Source organism: Cetorhinus maximus, chromosome 9 (genome assembly GCF_964194155.1).
Source record: "Cetorhinus maximus chromosome 9, sCetMax3.hap1.1, whole genome shotgun sequence".
Classification (NCBI taxonomy): domain Eukaryota; kingdom Metazoa; phylum Chordata; class Chondrichthyes; order Lamniformes; family Cetorhinidae; genus Cetorhinus; species Cetorhinus maximus.
The window spans coordinates 50,915,968-50,933,157 of record NC_135887.1 but is presented as its reverse complement, the minus strand read 5'-3'; the positions used below and the strand labels follow the sequence as shown (position 1 = coordinate 50,933,157).

At 41.0% G+C, this 17,190-nt stretch overlaps 1 protein-coding gene across 1 annotated transcript in view; it reads left to right on the top strand.

Annotated features, from left to right (window-relative positions):
- The window catches only part of LOC144684647 (linker for activation of T-cells family member 2-like), an 81,904-nt gene that overhangs the window by 35,532 nt on the left and 29,182 nt on the right, over positions 1-17,190 (top strand). The window lies entirely within an intron of this gene.

Sequence of the window (17,190 nt, the reverse complement as noted above, 5' to 3'; positions counted from 1 at the left end):
GGGCTGCCAATGTTCGTACAGTTCATGGATCTTATGAGCTGAGAAGAGACTGTGATACAAAGATAAGGTCTAGTCAAAAACAAAGCATGAAAACCTTGCCCAAAGAACAAACAAATGTGGTGAGGAGAGAATGGGGGAAAAAGAAGCAATCTGAGCCAACCTTTAAATAGGCCAAAATTCATAGATTTGGAGAGGAGGGTTGCAAGAAAATGGAGAAGGAAAAAGGGGGAACATTTGACAGAAATCCAGATATTTCAATTTAAGTTATGCCTCCAATGCAGAAGAGGCATAAATGCAAATATCTTAACTTGAGGTAAAGAATAAAATGATTCTGTTCAATGTGTTTAATACTATAGAATGGTTATATTGTTCTGAAATGTATCAACCCCATGTAAATGCATCTGTTTGAAACAATTGGTGTAGCTTGAATGGAAGAGTTCAAATGCACTGTGGACCCTGAGCTTTTGAAATGTGAGTTAGGTTGCCTAATTTCAAAACTTGATCCATAGCTGGCTACTTAATCATCAGGAGATCACAATCTATACCTAATAATTAGACTCTAATCCAAACCATGTTTTGTGACTGATACACTCCATGTGCCTGTGGAAGGTAGTTCAATGTGCAACAGGCACAATGGCTGAGTACTGTATTTGAAATGGGAGTGTCTCCTATGTACACTACATTGCTTTATGATGAAATTTGTCATGCAATAAAAAGAAAGACTTTGCATTTATATAGCATCTTTCATCGTCTCTGGAAGCCCTGAAGCATTTTACAGCAATGTAGTACTTTTGAAGTGTACTGTAGTAACTGAAGGTATAGCCTCTCCTACTGTCTATCAGGGGACACGTGATGTTCTTGGAGGCTCCTACCAATGAGCTCTAAGTGCGGGTAATCCAGGGGGCGGGGCTTCCTGTCGAGGATCCTGTCCAAACACGTAGCATCTGAAAAGCTCTCTGTAGTAAAATTTATTTGTTTCTTGTTGAAACCTGTCCGAGTAATTACATTTGGCGGTGAGGGTAAAACAGCTCCAGCACTGCACCTCATCTTGTTAACGTGAGCGCGTAGAATCTTAAGAAAAAAGAAAAGACCACTCACCAGTCATGCCACTCTTCAGCAGAATCAATCCTTACGATGCGACTATGGAAGAGTGGAACCAGTATGTAGAGCGCCTTGGTTTTTATTTCGTAGCAAACCAAATTACCGCGGAGGAAAAGCAGAAAGCAATCCTTTTGAGTGTATGTGGTAGCACAACATACAATCTCATCCGCAGTCTGACGGCCCCGAACACGCTCAATTCTAAGTCCTCTAATGAATTAGTGGACCTCGTGAAAAACACATTTCCTGCCAAAGCCATTGTAATAATGCAGAGGTTTAAGTTTAATTCTAGAGTTAGGGCCCCGGAAGAGTCCATTGCAACCTATGTAACGAAGCTGAAGCAGTGGACAGAACGCTACAACTTCGGGGACACACAAAATGAAATGCTGCGGGACTGATTCGTTTGTGGAGTTCAGGATGACGCCATACAGCGCCGTTTACTCGCAGAGGTTGACATCAATTTGAAGTGCGCCCTGGAAATAACACTAGCCATGGAAAGTGCTGTGAGAGACACGCAGGCTTTATGACACATACAACGTGAAGCTGTTCTTCATGTGGGGGGGAACCTCCTGCTGGGTGTGGCGTGAAAAGCAGAGTCACAGCATCGAAGCAAGACGCAATGTCCGCTGTGAGAAACATGGAAAAGCCTAGTAGAAACACTTCAGCAGTGACCCCAAGGTTAATTTGTTATAGGTGTGGGTGACCACGAACTGGGCTGGACACCTGCAGATTCAAGGAGGCAGAATGCCATTCCTGCCTTAAGAAAGGTCACATGGTAAGGCAATGCAGGGTGAAATCGAAACAGCCATTAAGCAGCAAACCAACATGATTGAATTGAAAAACGCAGCAGAACCTGAAGCTGCCAATACCAACATCTATTCCCTGTACACCATCACTGCTGTAAAAACCGAACCTATCACTTTCACAATCCAAGTTAATGGGAAGCCACTAATAATGGAGGTCGATACAGAAGCCTCAACCACAGTGGTGGGAAAGCACACATTTAAATACCTAAATGAAAGTACCCAGCCATTGTATTTGGACCAAACAATGGCTCGATTGAAGCATACTATGGAGAATCTATACAGGTAAAGGACATCGCCACAGCACCTGTGTCTTATAGGAAACAGACAGCTCAGCTTCCAGTGATAATAGTGACAGGTGAAGGACCTAGTCTTCTGGGCTGAGTCTGGTAACAGAAAATCAAGCTTGACTGGTGTGAAATATTTCACTTGAGATCAGGAGGAATTCCTGAACTGCGAAGGAAATATGACAGTGTATTTCGTGATGAATCAGGGAAGGTAAAAGGCTCGCGAGCAAAAATATAAGTGGATCCTCAGCCGACACCACGTTTCTTTAAGGCCAGATCTGTGCTTTATGCATTGAAGGAGAAGGTGGATGCAGAACTGTGCCGGTTAGAAAAGCTAGACATAATCCAGCCTGTCCAATTCTCGGGTTGGGCAGCAGCCATACTTCCAGTGGTTAGGCCTGACCAAACTATATATGCATTTGTGGGGGCTATAAATTGACCGTAAACAAGGCAGCCAAACTAGACAAGGAGCCCATTCCGTGGATAGACGACTTATATGCAAAGCTGGCTGGAGGCAAATCCTATACAAAACTGCACATGAGCCATGCTTACCAACAATTGGAGCTGGATAGCACATCTAGAGGATACTATCAACACACACAAGGGTGTTTATCATTATACTCGCCTACCCTTTGGAGTATCATCTGCATGTACAATCTTCTAAAGGACAATGGGAGGTCTTTTGCAAGGACTTCCCTGAGTGGCAGTTTACCTTGATGATGTTCTGATCACAGGGTCAACCAAGACCGAACACTTGGCCAACCTGGAGGAGGTGCTAAGAAGATTCATGGAAGCCGGCGTACAGTTAAAGAAAGAAAAATGTACAATCCCAGCGCCAGAAGTTACATACCTGGGCCACAGGGTGGATGCCATGGGTTTGCATCCGGTAGAGGAGAAAGTTAGGGCAATCAAAGATGCACCCTCTCCATCCAGTGTAACTTGAGTATTTCCTGCAGATGATCTATTATTATAGCCGCTTCTTGCCAAACTTATCAACAGTGTTAACACCATTACACTTGTTAAAAAGGAAACACTGTTGGTTGTGGAATTTGCAACAGGCAGAAGCCTTTGTGAAAGTAAAGAAACTGTTACATTCGATGGGTTGTAGTGTACCAATAAACATGATGAAAGAATTTGGTATTAACATGTGATGCTTCTTCTTGTGGTATAGGAGCTGTGTTATTACATAGAATCGAGGATGGATCAGAAAGGCCCATTGGATATGTCTCGAGAACTCTCTCCACAACCGAGAAGGGTTATTCCCAGCTAGAAAAGGAAGATTTATCAGTGATATTCGGAGTGAAGAAATTCCACCAGTATCCGCATGGACAACATTTCACCATTGTGTTGGACCGTAAACCATTGATGGGTTTATTCAGTGAGGATAAGGCCATTCCGTCAGTAGCATCAGCAAGAATACAAAGCTGGGCTTTGATATTATCTGCATATGAGTATAACTTTATGAACCATCCTGGCTTACACATTGCAAATGCGGATGCACTCAATTGTCTCCCATTACCAGATAGCATTGTTTCAGTGCCACAAGAAGTTGTGCTAGTACATAATTTCCTGGATTCTTCACCTGCGTGTGTGAAGCAAATTAGAGATTGGATGAACAAAGGTCCAATTTTGTCAAAAGTCAGAGACCTTGTATTGCAAGGGTGGTCAAATTGCTCTGTGCCTGAAGAAATGAGACCATTCCATTCCCAAACAACAGGGTTAATTTGTCAAGATGGAATCTTCTTGTGGAGATCTGAAATCTGGAGTTGTCATCCCTCTGCAAGGAAGAGAACCACTCTTGACAGAGCTTCACGGTGCGCATCAAGGCATATCAACAATGAAAATGCTTGCACGATGCTATGTCTGGTGGCCAGGCATTGACAGTGACATTGAAAAGCATGGTCAAGCACTGTCTTCATTGTCAGCAACAACAGAAGTTGCCTGTTTCAGCTCCACTGCATCCGTGGGAGTGGCCTGTTCGACCCTGGGTTAGACTACATATTGATTATGTAGGACCATTCTTAGGGATCACATTTTTGTTGATTGTCGATGCACATTCTAAATGGATGGATGTGTATAAAGTCAGATCACCAACATCGAACGTAACTATTGAAAAGCTGCATCATTGTTTTAGGACACACAGCCTACCAGAAATAAGCATTTCTGATAATTGTACAGCCTTTACCAGTACAGAGTTTCAGAGATTCATGAATTTAAATGGAATCCAACATATTAAAACAGCCCCATACCATCCTTTATCAAATGGTTTAGCTGAGAGAGCTGTGCAAACTTTCAAATCTGGAATGAAGAGGTTATCAGAAGGTTCTCTAGAAACTCAATTCGCTTTCTTCTCAGTTATCGGCAATGCCTCATTCGAGTACGGGTTCAACACCGTCTGAATTATTGATGAAACGCCACCTATGTACAAGGTTAAGTCTGGTGTTTCCAAATTTAGAGGGGAAAAGAAAAGAGGAATCAGAGTAATCAAAAATTGAATCACGATATTCATAGCAAAGCTCGCAGATTCATTGTAGGAGACACAGCATTTGTGCCGAATTTTGGAAGTGGACCTATTGGGTTCCTGGAACCGTTGTCTCAAACTGGTCCCTTATCCATCCAGGTGGAAGTGGAAGACAGAATTGTTCAAACAAGTGGACCATCTTTGGGATAGAGAGACAGTCTAACAACCAATTATTCTGTCTGTGATTAATGTTGAACCATTAATCCCTGAAGTGACAGATCGACCTAGAATGGACATGCCCATTGTCTCTGTAAAGCTGCCAAACCCCGAACTGCCACTTTCTAATGATGCATCTGGTACTGCAGTTCCTGATCATGTCGATCCTTTGGACGAACCTCTAGGGGCAGAGCTACACTGCTCTAACCGAATAAGGAAAGCGCCTCAGAGACTTTGATCTTTAATCACCTGATTTGTATATATGCATATGTTGTTGGGGGAGGAAATATAGTAACTGAAGGTATAGCTTCTCCTCCTGTCTATCAGGGGTCACGTGATGTTCTTGGAGGTTCCGACCAATGAGTCCTAAGCACGGGTAATGGGGGGAGTGGGGCTTCCTGTTGAGGATCCTGTTCAAGCATGTAGCCCTCTGTAATAAAGTTTCTGTTTCTTGTTGAAACTTGTCTGGTACGTCAAGTCATTGCATGTAGTCACAATTGTAATTTAGGAAATGCAACAACCAATTTGTACAAAGCAAGCTCCCACAAACAGCAGTATGATACTGACCATATAATCTGTTTTAGAGATAAAAATTGGCCAGGACCACAGGAAGAGCTTCCCTGCTCCTCTTCAAATAGTGCTGTGGGATCTTTTATGCCTACCTGACAGGGCAGACAAGGCTTCCAATTAATGCTGCATTTCTGACAGTGCAGAGCCACACTGAAATGTTGGCTAAGGTTCTTGTGCTCAAGTCCCACTCTAGAGACTTGAGCTGACAATCTTCTAACCTACGGATGGGAGTGCTAACAACTGAGCCACAATTGGCACTCAAAATTGTTCACAGTTATAGAATGTAGCATAATGGTAACCTGAACAGTAAGAAGTAACTGGAGACTTTTTATAACCCAGGCTACCACATCTGGGAACCAGGAAAACAATTTGAAAGTATGAAATGTCTTACTATAATAAGCAATATTTAGTGCTTGCAAAATTTGTGCATTGAATATGGTTTGAGTGAAGATGGGAATCCCCATCAAATCAGTGTTCACTGATTGCTCATGGGGCTGCCAGCTCACATTTTGAACACTTGGACTGCATGAAGCCTAGATCTCTATTTTGTGAATGAGGTAATACATGTCCTTAAATGATAGGGATCTGATGGACAGGAAGCAACAGTGGAAGGATCCTGATTAGGAATGCTAATTGTGATGAATCCCAAATTTTGTTTGAATGCCCAGGTGGGTGGTTTGACACTGGTGGCAGCTGTGTAGTTTGGAGTCGGCAGAGGCTGGGGCTTGTGGGCAGAATGAGGACAGTTACAGGTTTGAGCTCATGTTGGGTGGAGGGCAAGTTGAATGGAAAACTGGGAGTGATATAGTTTGGAGAAACACAGCAAGGAGAGCACTTGGGAGCTGTATCTCATGCCCCCGCTAACTACTATCCATGCTGAGTAGAGAAAGTTTAAAACTTGGTTCCCTGTTCTGTATGATCATTGAAAAGCCAAATTGAATACAGTTGCTTACCAGTCATTCAAGTGAAAGAAATTTGTCAAATGAGTCAAGTATTGTGTAGGCAATTTATGCTAACCAGAGTATGGCACAGGGAACCTGGTGCTTTGAATGTGATGAATAGGATTGCGTGTAAAAATGTAAACTTCTAACACTGCTAGCATTGTGCATCATAGTGGGGAGAGAGGTTATGAGAAATCTCTTCTTAAAGTGTTGCTGCATGAAATACTTTACCACAAGTTGTTGCACCGTTTAAGGAAAACAGCAAAATTATTTGAAACTGAGGAAAAAAATCAGGAGAGCTGGAAGTAGGATTAGTTTGGATTGCTCTTGCAAAAAGCCAATACAGTGGAGCTGATGGCCGCCTCCTGCATTGCAATCTCTTAAGATTCTATGATAAATTAGAGTATACCCCTGTTTTCTTGCTTTTTGACGACAGTAATGTTAGACCATTCAAATTTAATCTTCATTGTTTTGAATTACTGATATTCTGCTCCATTCAAGTTAACAATGAAGGCAGGTACCAACTGGTTATCGCCTGCTTGTATACTTGGCATGTGCTGTAGCTAGTAGCCATTTTAAATCCAAAATCTATTTTAGAGTGCCGGTTAGCTGTGTGCTTGCAAATCATACTGTCAGCTAGAAACTTACTTCAATGTTCGGTGAATTTGGAGAGACAGAACACTGGCATTTCAAAACATGCTGCTGATTGAAATTGGGTTTGGCTCTAACTTGTTCTCTCACTTTCCCTTTGTGTAAGCCTGTTCTTGATTCTCTTCTTAGTGTGCCTTTCACACAGCTATCTTTCTCTCCCTTTTAGTATGCATGTCTCTCTCACTTTCATAATGCTTTGTATCTTTCTTGTTTATTGCCTTTTTTCCTTTCTGCTGTTCCCTCTCTCACCAACTCCTCATGCTTTAATCTGTCTTTCTTTTCCCCATCATAACAATGCCGACACTTCAAAAGTACTAATTAGATTATAACGTGTCTTAATTGGGACATCTTGAGGTCATGAAAGACACTATATATAAATGCTCTGTCTTTCTAGCAGCCGGTTGCTCTGCCTTTTGGCAGCGGTTTGCTTCATCATTCTGTCATTTGGTCCTTTGGTCTATCTTACTGATACTGTCTCTAGCTGTTCCTTTTCTCTCAATCTCTCACTCACTCAATCTCTCTCTCTCAATCTCTCTCAATCTCTCTCTCTCTCTCTCTCTCTCAATCTCTCTCAATCTCTCTCTCTCTCTCAATCTCTCTCTCTCTCAATCTCTCTCTCTCTCAATCTCTCTCTCTCAATCTCTCTCTCTCAATCTCTCTCTCTCCCTCAATTTCTCTCTCTCCCTCAATTTCTCTCTCTCCCCCAATCTCCCTCTCCCCCAATCTCCCTCTCCCCCAATCTCCCTCTCCCCCAATCTCTCTCTCTCCCCCAATTTCTCTCTCTCCCCCAATCTCCCTCTCCCCCAATCTCCCTCTCCCCCAATCTCCCTCTCCCCCAATCTCTCTCTCTCCCCCAATCTCTCTCTCTCCCCCAATCTCTCTCTCTCCCCCAATCTCTCTCTCTCCCCCAATCTCTCTCTCTCCCCCAATCTCTCTCTCTCCCCCAATCTCTCTCTCTCCCCCAATCTCTCTCTCTCCCCCAATCTCTCTCTCTCCCCCAATCTCTCTCTCTCCCCCAATCTCTCTCTCTTCCCCAATCTCTCTCTCTCTCCCCCAATCTCTCTCTCTCCCCCAATCTCTCTCTCTCCCCCAATCTCTCTCTCTCCCCCAATCTCTCTCTCTCTCCCCCAATCTCTCTCTCTCTCCCCCAATCTCTCTCTCTCCCCCAATCTCTCTCTCTCCCCCAATCTCTCTCTCTCCCCCAATCTCTCTCTCTCCCCCAATCTCTCTCTCTCCCCCAATCTCTCTCTCTCCCCCAATCTCTCTCTCTCCCCCAATCTCTCTCTCTCCCCCAATCTCTCTCTCTCCCCCAAGCTCTCTCTCTCCCCCAAGCTCTCTCTCAATGTTCTGAATCAAGGTTTTTCCCCCTCAAAAAAATGTAAGCACTTGGAAATATTTTTCTTGCCAAAACATCAAAATAATTTAAAGTTGATCCTTAAGTTTTGTGCAAGACAAACTCATAATGATCTTAGTCTGACAATAGACTTATTTTCAGTATTGTACCTGAGAGAATCATATTGGAAGGTCATGAATGTGAATGTGCACAGAGTGAAGCCTGCTGTTCATTGTGCGTTCAGGGGCTTGCTGACAATTCCGCTGCCTACCTCTGGCTACAGCGATACAGCTGCGCAGAATGTTGATCGAATCCTGACCTTTACATAATGGCTGAAACTGCCAAATAAAAATGTTAATGAAGTTATTCAATGGCAGAAAAAGTAATTTGATACATAAATTTGATCTTGTTATTGAGGCTCTCCTACTCTCCATCATGTGATCAAGCAACAATCATTTTCTTTCACCTCCCTTCCACCTTAGAATCAAATTGAATTTACAACACAGGAAGAGGCCATTTAGCCCAACTGGTCAATGCCAATGTATATGCTCCTTATGAGTCTTGTTCCACTTAAATTGCCTCTTCCTACCATTCGCCTGTATCCCTCTATTCCTGTTTCCCTCATATGTTCATCAAAGCTCTTTAATTGCATCAATGTCATCTGTTTCAACCAACCCATATGACAGTGAGGTCACATTTTCACCACTCTGTGCAAAGAAATTCCTCCTAAATTCTTTATTTGATTGGTTAGTAGCTATGTTTATGCTTTTCCCTTGTTCTGGTCTCTGCTATATGGAAACAATTTTTCCACATCTGCCCTATCAAATCCTTATCAGGACTCCTCTTTTCAGCAAGTAATTCATAGCCTGTTCAATCTATCCTGACGGTTTCATCTTCTCAATTCTGTTATTGTCCTTATAAATAGGATAGTGAAGGAAGGATTGAGGTTAGGGTAGCTGTACTAATGAGAGATGACAAAATAGCTGTGGGTAAAAGAAGGGAAACTGACATGACAGAAATGACATTAGAAGAAAATATCAAAAAGGATATAAAGTCATTTGATACAGAGGAAGGGGGATACTTGATAAGTTAAGCTAACTTGGAGAGGGTAAGTGTGGAGGTCTTGTGGTGCCATGGTAGCGTCCCTACTTCTGGGCCAGAAGCTCCGGGTTCAAGTCCTATTTCAGGACTTGATGGCCAAGGTTCATAATGTGGCCAAACAGGTTGATTATCAGCCTGTAAAGAGCGGTAAGAGCAGGAGAGTTTCCTGGTCAGCCAGGAAACTGCCCAGTTTGGTTCAAATTCAAACCAGGCAGGTCAACTCATTGTTTGAAGCAGTGTGGCTCACATACGCATGCTAGAATCCACATATGTTCACACACAGGGCCCTGTCCTTTGCAGACAGTATGAACATGTCCACACATTGTGCCTTTTTCAACTAAACAAAAGCTTGGAGAACAGTCTGGTTCATTCCCCAGGGCAATGCCTTGACCAATCAGAGTTGCCCTGCCCAGCTTGAATTTGAACAAAACTGGGCAGTTAACTGTTCCATGATACATTCGCCATGACAACGCCCCTACCAATCAGAGTCCACTTGCCAACCAATCAGCACTCTCTTCTCATGCGGTATAAATTGTTATTCCCCCTTTACTTTTGGTAATTTCTTGCGAGCTGTCCTGATGAGTACAAGACGAAAAGCTTTGATAGCATGTCTCTCTTTTCATCAATACTCAAGTTCTGTACTACCAAATGACTATTTATATATTATCAAAAAAAAACCTTGGAAAAGAAAATAGTGACAGAGGACTGGTGGGCAGTTAATGTGATTCCTGTATTTCAAAAGAGAGACAGAACAAGTCTAGGGAACTACAGACCAACTAGCTTAATGTTGGAAAGATAATGGAATTGTTACTTAAAGATGTAATTAAGAAACAAAATCTAGAAATTAAAAATAAAATAGAATAGTCAGCACAGATTCCAAAAGGAAGGACATGCTTCACCAATCTTATTGAATTCTTTGTAGAAACGACATAATATATATAAGGGTAATGTTGTGGATGTAATACATTTGGGTTTCTAAAAAGCCTTCAGTGAGATACCATATAGTAGATTCAGAAATAAGATCAGAACACGTGGAGTCAGGGCACGAGTAGCAGAATGGATAACAAGCTGACTACAAAACAGAGAGCAGAGATTAAAGGTAGTTATTAAGATTGAAAAATGGCAGGAAATGGAGTTCCACAGGAGCAGTGTTGGAATCACAGTTGTTCACCATTCGTATAAATGATTTGAACTCAGGAATCAGGAGTACAATTTCAAAATTTACAGATTACACCAAATCGAGGGGTGTCATTAACACAGAGGAGAGCAAAATATGGGAATACATTAATAAACTTGCAGAAAGGGTGCAGATAAATGTGAGATGGTCCATTTTGATAGTGAGAATATGAAAGCCACGTACTCCTGGGAAAATGCATGTCTAAATGGGAAAGAGGAGCTGAGGGATCTGAGGGTAGAGGTGCACAAATCACTAGCTAGCAACACAGGTTCATAAGGTCATAAAAAGCAAACAAAGTGCTGAGATTTCTAGAGGAACAGAATTGAAAAGCAACAAATTTATGTTAAATCTTGATTAGACCACACTTGGCGTACTATGAACTGGCCTCCTGTTTCATGAAAAGATTATTGAATTTCTGGAGAAGGTGCAATAAAGCTTTACTACAATGATACTAGAACTGAGAGGGTATACATATCAGAAAAGATTTAACAGGCTGGGGCTGTTTGCTTTTGAAATGAGAAGACTGAGGGATGGCCTGTTGGAGATCTTTAAGGTTATTAAAACGTTTGACAGGGCAGGCGTAGAGAAGATTTTTCTACTTCCAGGTGAGACCTAAGGGCCATAAATATAAGATAGTCACCAATAAACCCAATAGGAAAATTGGGAGATACTTCTTGACAAAGAGTGATTAGAATGTGGAATGGGAATGCTAGAAAGTACAGGAGAGAGAAATGAATGGAGGGATATGTTGATGGTGTTAGATGAAGAGGAATGGGAGAAGGCCTGTGTGGGCCTTATGCATTGAATAGTCTGTTCCTGTGCTGTAAATACTTCGTAAATTGTTTCTATACTTTCTCTTGTGCTTCAATATGCTTTTTGTAATATGTAATGTAAAACAATGGATTATTCTGAATTAAATTTTTTTTCAACAATTTAGCTGGCAGCCTGTTTAAAACAAACACGACTTACATCCAAATACAGTTTCAGAAATGAGTACAGAACATAAATAGGATAGGTAATATTTCTCCAAAATCTCATTTTTACTTTGTTACCGTTTGACAAAAACATTAATCAACTTGAGAAACGGACTTGAGGCAAACAAACAAGCCTCACTTTTTTAATGTGTGTGGGATAAGAAAAGATTGTTGTGTCTGTGATTCACACAATGGGAAATTCTTGAGCTAGTCTCATTTTTATCTTTTAATGAAGATTTAAAAAATTTTTTTGGACCAAGTACATAGAGTTATTTTTGTTCTTGTGATGTAGGCGATACATTCAAAACCCATCCCTAATTGCTCTTAACAGTGAGTCCCAGATTGGAGCTGGAGTCTGCCTTGGCCCAGAACAGGTATTGGGTGGCAAGTATCCCTTCCCTGAAGAACATTGGTGGACCAGTTGGGATTTTTTTTGACAATTTTAGCAGCTTTCATGGCCTTTTTCTGGTCCCAGCCTAAACAATAGTTGGGGGGAGAAAAAAGTACTTACATTTAAAAACTTAAAACTTAACTTGATTGATAAGGTTTATAAGTGCAGTGCTCTCATTTTCCCATGAGTTTAGTGGGACAAATTTTAATTTGTGATGATGGAAATCTCGGGGTACAGACTGCCCGCCACCTGTTATATTCTTTGTCTGATTTGCCTTCAATTGATCTGAATATTGGACAGGATGTATAATAGGCATCTGACTCTCAAACGCCAGTTTAGAGCCTGTGCTGATGGCGGAAATCAGCCCTGGCCCAATAATGACTTGGAATTTCCCTGGCGCTGTTACCGCCCTGCTGCTGAAACTAGATTGGAAGTCAGTCAGAAAGCACACGAGGTATCCACTACCCTTCTGGCAAAGTTACGGTGGTGGAGTGGGAGCAGATCCAAAGAAATTCATGGGCAAAGAATCCTGTTCTGCTGCCTCTCATTGTCTTTTAAAGAAAGAAGGAAAAATAATCAATAGATGAGTCATCCCAGGTCATGTCGCCTGCTGGCTGTTAATGTGTAGGTGACCTATCTGTGCAGTGAACCATTGTGCCCCCTAGTGGTTTAGTTAGTTATGACTGATTACTGCACAGATCAGAGACACCCCAGGTTGGACGTCTGTTAGCTGAACTCTCATGGAAGAGCACCAAGGTTCACTGGGACTGACCTTGGCTATAATGTTACCTGTGGTGACACTCAATATCTGACTTCATATGAATTAATGGCTATGGCTGAAGTCTCAGGAGGTGCCCACATAGAATTATACAGAATATACAGCACAGAAACAGACCATTCAGTACAACTGGACCAAGTTGGCATTTATGCTCCATTTGAGCCTTCTCCCATTCTTTCTCCACTGACTATCACATAATCTCCTGTTCCCTTCTCCCTCATATGCTTATGTAGCTTCCATTTAAATGCATCTATGCATTTTGCCTCAGCTGCGTCCTCTGATAGCGAGTTCCACCTTCACCCCGCACTCTGGCTAAGGAAGTTTCTTCAAAGTTCCTATTTGATTGTCTGGTGATTATCTTATATTAGTGGTCTCTAATTGTGCTCTTCTCCACAAGTGGATACAGTCTCTCTGTGTTAACATCAAGACCTTCAGTAATCTTAAAGACCTCAGCCTTCTCTATTCAGCCTGTTCATCCTTTCTTGACGGGTATAAACTTGCAGCTCTGGTAACATCCTTGCAAATATGTTTTCCCCTTCTCCAGCGCCTCTACATCCTTTGAGTAACGTGTACAGTGCATTATAAAAGTGTGGTCTAATCAAGGTTCAATGTGAGTTTAGCACAATTTCTGTGCTTTTCAATTCTGTCCTTCCAGAACTAAACCCTACTGCTTGGTTTAGTCTTGTTAACCTGCATGTCTACTTCTAGTGATTTGTGTATTTAAATTCCCAGATCCCTTTGCTCCTGTATCCCATTTAGATTCTTATTTTCCAAATAATATATGACCTCCTTATTTTTATTAACCAAATTTAACACTTCATACTTATCTATGTTGAAATTAATTTGCCAATTACGTGCCCGTTCCGCAAGTTTATTAATATTGTCTTGTATTTTTGTTGCAATCCTCTTCAGTATTGAATATACCCTCTAAATTTAGAAACTGTCTTTGCTTCTGAAGTCTAAATCATTAATATAAATTGTGAACAACAGTGGTCCCAGCATTGATCCTTGTGCACTTCACTTTCCACCTTCTTTCACTCTGAAAAGCTACCCTTTACTCTGGCTCTCTGTTTTTTGTCTTCTAGCCAGATACCTTTCCATTATGCTATTTGTCCTCGGTGTCCTTTGTGGAGGGTCAGCTAGCTCAGTTGGCTGGATAGCTAGAGTGTAATGCAGAATGATGCCAACAGTGTGGGTTTAATCACATTATCAGCTGTTATGGTAGTTCATGGAGGTGTGACTGTTCCCCTTGCCCCACGCTTGTGGAGTGTTGTCCCTCAAGCTATATTTAACCAATTGTCTCTCTAATGGAGACAGATGCCCACAGGCCTTTCTGGCCAATCACCCCTGACTCCACATGTTCTGACCTTATTCATTAGTCTGTTATGTGGTGTCTTATTGAAGACCTTCTGGAAATCTAGATATATTACATTTACTGAATTGCCACTCTCTCTCTCTCTCAATGAGGTTGGTCAAGCAACACTTTCCCTTTTGAAATCCATGTTGAATATTAGTTTTTATATTTATGGCTTCTAGATCTTTTTCTATTTTCTCCTTTATTAGGTTATCTTTCCTACCACTGATAAGCAGGTCCATAGTTCCCTGACCATGATCTATCTCCTTTCATAAGTATAATTAAAATGTTAACTTTTCACCAGTCATCTAGCATTACACCTTTTTACAACAAACTAAGCATGTGTAACAGCGTCTCTGCAATCTTTTCACTAGATTATTTTTAAGATGTGTGAATGCAATCCTTCCAGAGGTTTTTACCATTGTTGAGTTGGATCAGTTTATTTTATATTTCTTCTTTCTATTTTAAATATGGTTATATTATTTCTAATCTCATCTTCCGATGTCATGTCCATTTTATCTGTCTCCCTGGTAAATTTGGAAGCAAAATTGTTTAATTTTTCTGTCATTTTGCTATTGCTGTCTTGTGATTTTATTATTGTTCCCTTAGTGGTCCTATTCCCATCCCGACTTCCCTCTAATTATTTTCCATTGAGATACAATGAACCTGAACTGGGTTGGGTCTAGGGTCCTAGCAGAAAGGGTAAACAGGACAATTACAAGGACTTTAGACTTGTAAATGAGAGGAGGGCTCAGGTGGAAAAGGTAGCATAAATAATTATTCTGAAACAAATGTAAATGAAGAGTGCAGAGTAACGGGCAGAAATTGTGCTTTAGGTAAGGGGAAAGCTAAAAGATAAAAATCAGGAGAGGGAAATAAATTTGTGGGAAAAGCAGCATTAAAGCAGAAGGACAGGTTAGATGGTGTGGCTCAAATAAGCATCCTTTATACAAAAGGACAGAGTATAAGGAACAAATTAAATTGTTCAACAAATTCAACTTACAGGGTATGACATGGTAGCCATTACTGAGATGTGACAGCAGGACAAGCAGATTGGGAACTAAATATACTGGGTTATAAGATCTACAGGAAGGATAGGGAATATGGTAGAGTAGTCCTAGTGATCAAGGAATAAATTACTTCAATGATGAGAGGCAGGGAAACTGGAGATTTTATGGGCAGAATTAAGAAATGGGAAATGCTTCATGACTGTAGTGGAAGTTGTGTATAGATCCCTGGTAGCAGCTGGTAAATGGCAAAGTTTATTAATGCATAGATTAGACAAGCATATAGTAAAGGCAGAGTGGTTTTAATGGGTGATTTTTATTTGCATGTGGATTGGGATAAGCAGATGAGCTCATGTCAGAAAGGTAATGAATTTCTTGTGTGTCCAGCATAGTTTTCTGTAAAAACAAAATGTCCCAGAACCAACAAGGGAGTATGCCATGTTAGGTTTAATAATGAACAACAAACAGATTTAGTTAATAGCCTAATAGTGCACAGTGAGGGGACTAAGACCTTACCCTACATATTTTTATAAAATTGATATCTATATCCTCACGGCTATTTCTGAAATTTAAAAAACTGGACAAAGAACTTTTAAAATGGCTGAAGCTATGTATGTCTGTGACCTTCGAACAATAGGAGCTTTCTGGCAGTATCAGGGAAACTCATATTTCGTTATCTCTGAAGAGACACTAATGACATCCCTGTGGGCTGCAGAAACCAAGTTGAAAGAGAACTATACAAATGTCATCTGCATTTCATAAGCCAAGTTGGCCAACCAGAGTCTATTTGTCTGCTAGAACAAATGACCCCACAACCTTCCTTTCAAGTCTTAATGGTTGGAACATTTAACCATCTCGGGAACTCAGACAAGGGATACACATCCTTTGTCAAAGACAATGTGGAAATGTGGTAGTTATGTGATGTAAACCTCTAGCTGATGGAACCAGTTGCATTGCCTTACTGTGCTGCAAACTCAGCCTGCCATTTTACCATCTAACTAGCAGCATCACAGAAAGGCGGCTCTGCCCAGGCTGAATACCTGGCCCCATCTATTTCTACTGGAATTTCTTTATAATTGCCTACAAGACTGATTCATCTTTGCATGCCTATCTCATCATGTGAAGTCAACTCCACTGGAAAAGCATCAGTTTTCAGCCTGCTGATCTCCATGAAGGAATATCTTATTGGACTTTAATTCTGGACTCTGGACCCACATGAAAACCATTTCTTTTCTCTGTGGCCTCTGCACTGTAAATCTTTCTTTTCCCTATCCCTCTTTTACTGTATGAATGCAAAGGAGGCAGACTTGCTACCCTCCTCCCGCCTTTGTGTGTATGTGTGTGCAAATAAACTAACCATTTGGATCCATCTTGTCTCAAGTTTGCTTTGGGGTTATTAATAGAAAGTGTATCACACCAAAACTGAGGGGTTGGGAAATGTGCTGCCACTTAAAAGGGGGAAGCAAATCAAAACACCTTTCTGTTTACGGACGGGTAGTGAGAGGAGAAATCAGTGTGGTTTAAATTAACCCCCCTCCTATCTGTAACTGCATGAACATTTATCTAATAGTGACCATAATGTGATTGAGTTCAATATTGTAACTGTATCGTGTATCTTTCTTTCAAACAAAGTTTCTAGATTTGCATAGCACCAACTTCAATGAGATGAGACAGACTGTCCACAGTAAACTGGGTAAATATGTTAATGGATTAAATGATAGACAATCAATGGGAGATCTTCGAAGAAAGACTAATGTGATACAAAATCAATTTATACTCTAAGGAGGAAAAATTCTACCTTCCAAAAATAAAGCCATGAATGACAAAGGAAGTTAAGGATAACATAAAACAAAAAAGTAAAGCACACAAAAATGCCAAAAGTAGCAGAGATTCCAGCGAATGGGAGAAATACAAAGAACAGCAAAAAGTGACATAATAGATGAGAACTATACAAAAAGGGATTATGGAAAGAAGCTTGCAAGGAATATCAAAGTCAACACCATTTTTTAAACAATCGTATTATGAAAAAGAGGGTGGTTAAGAGCAAA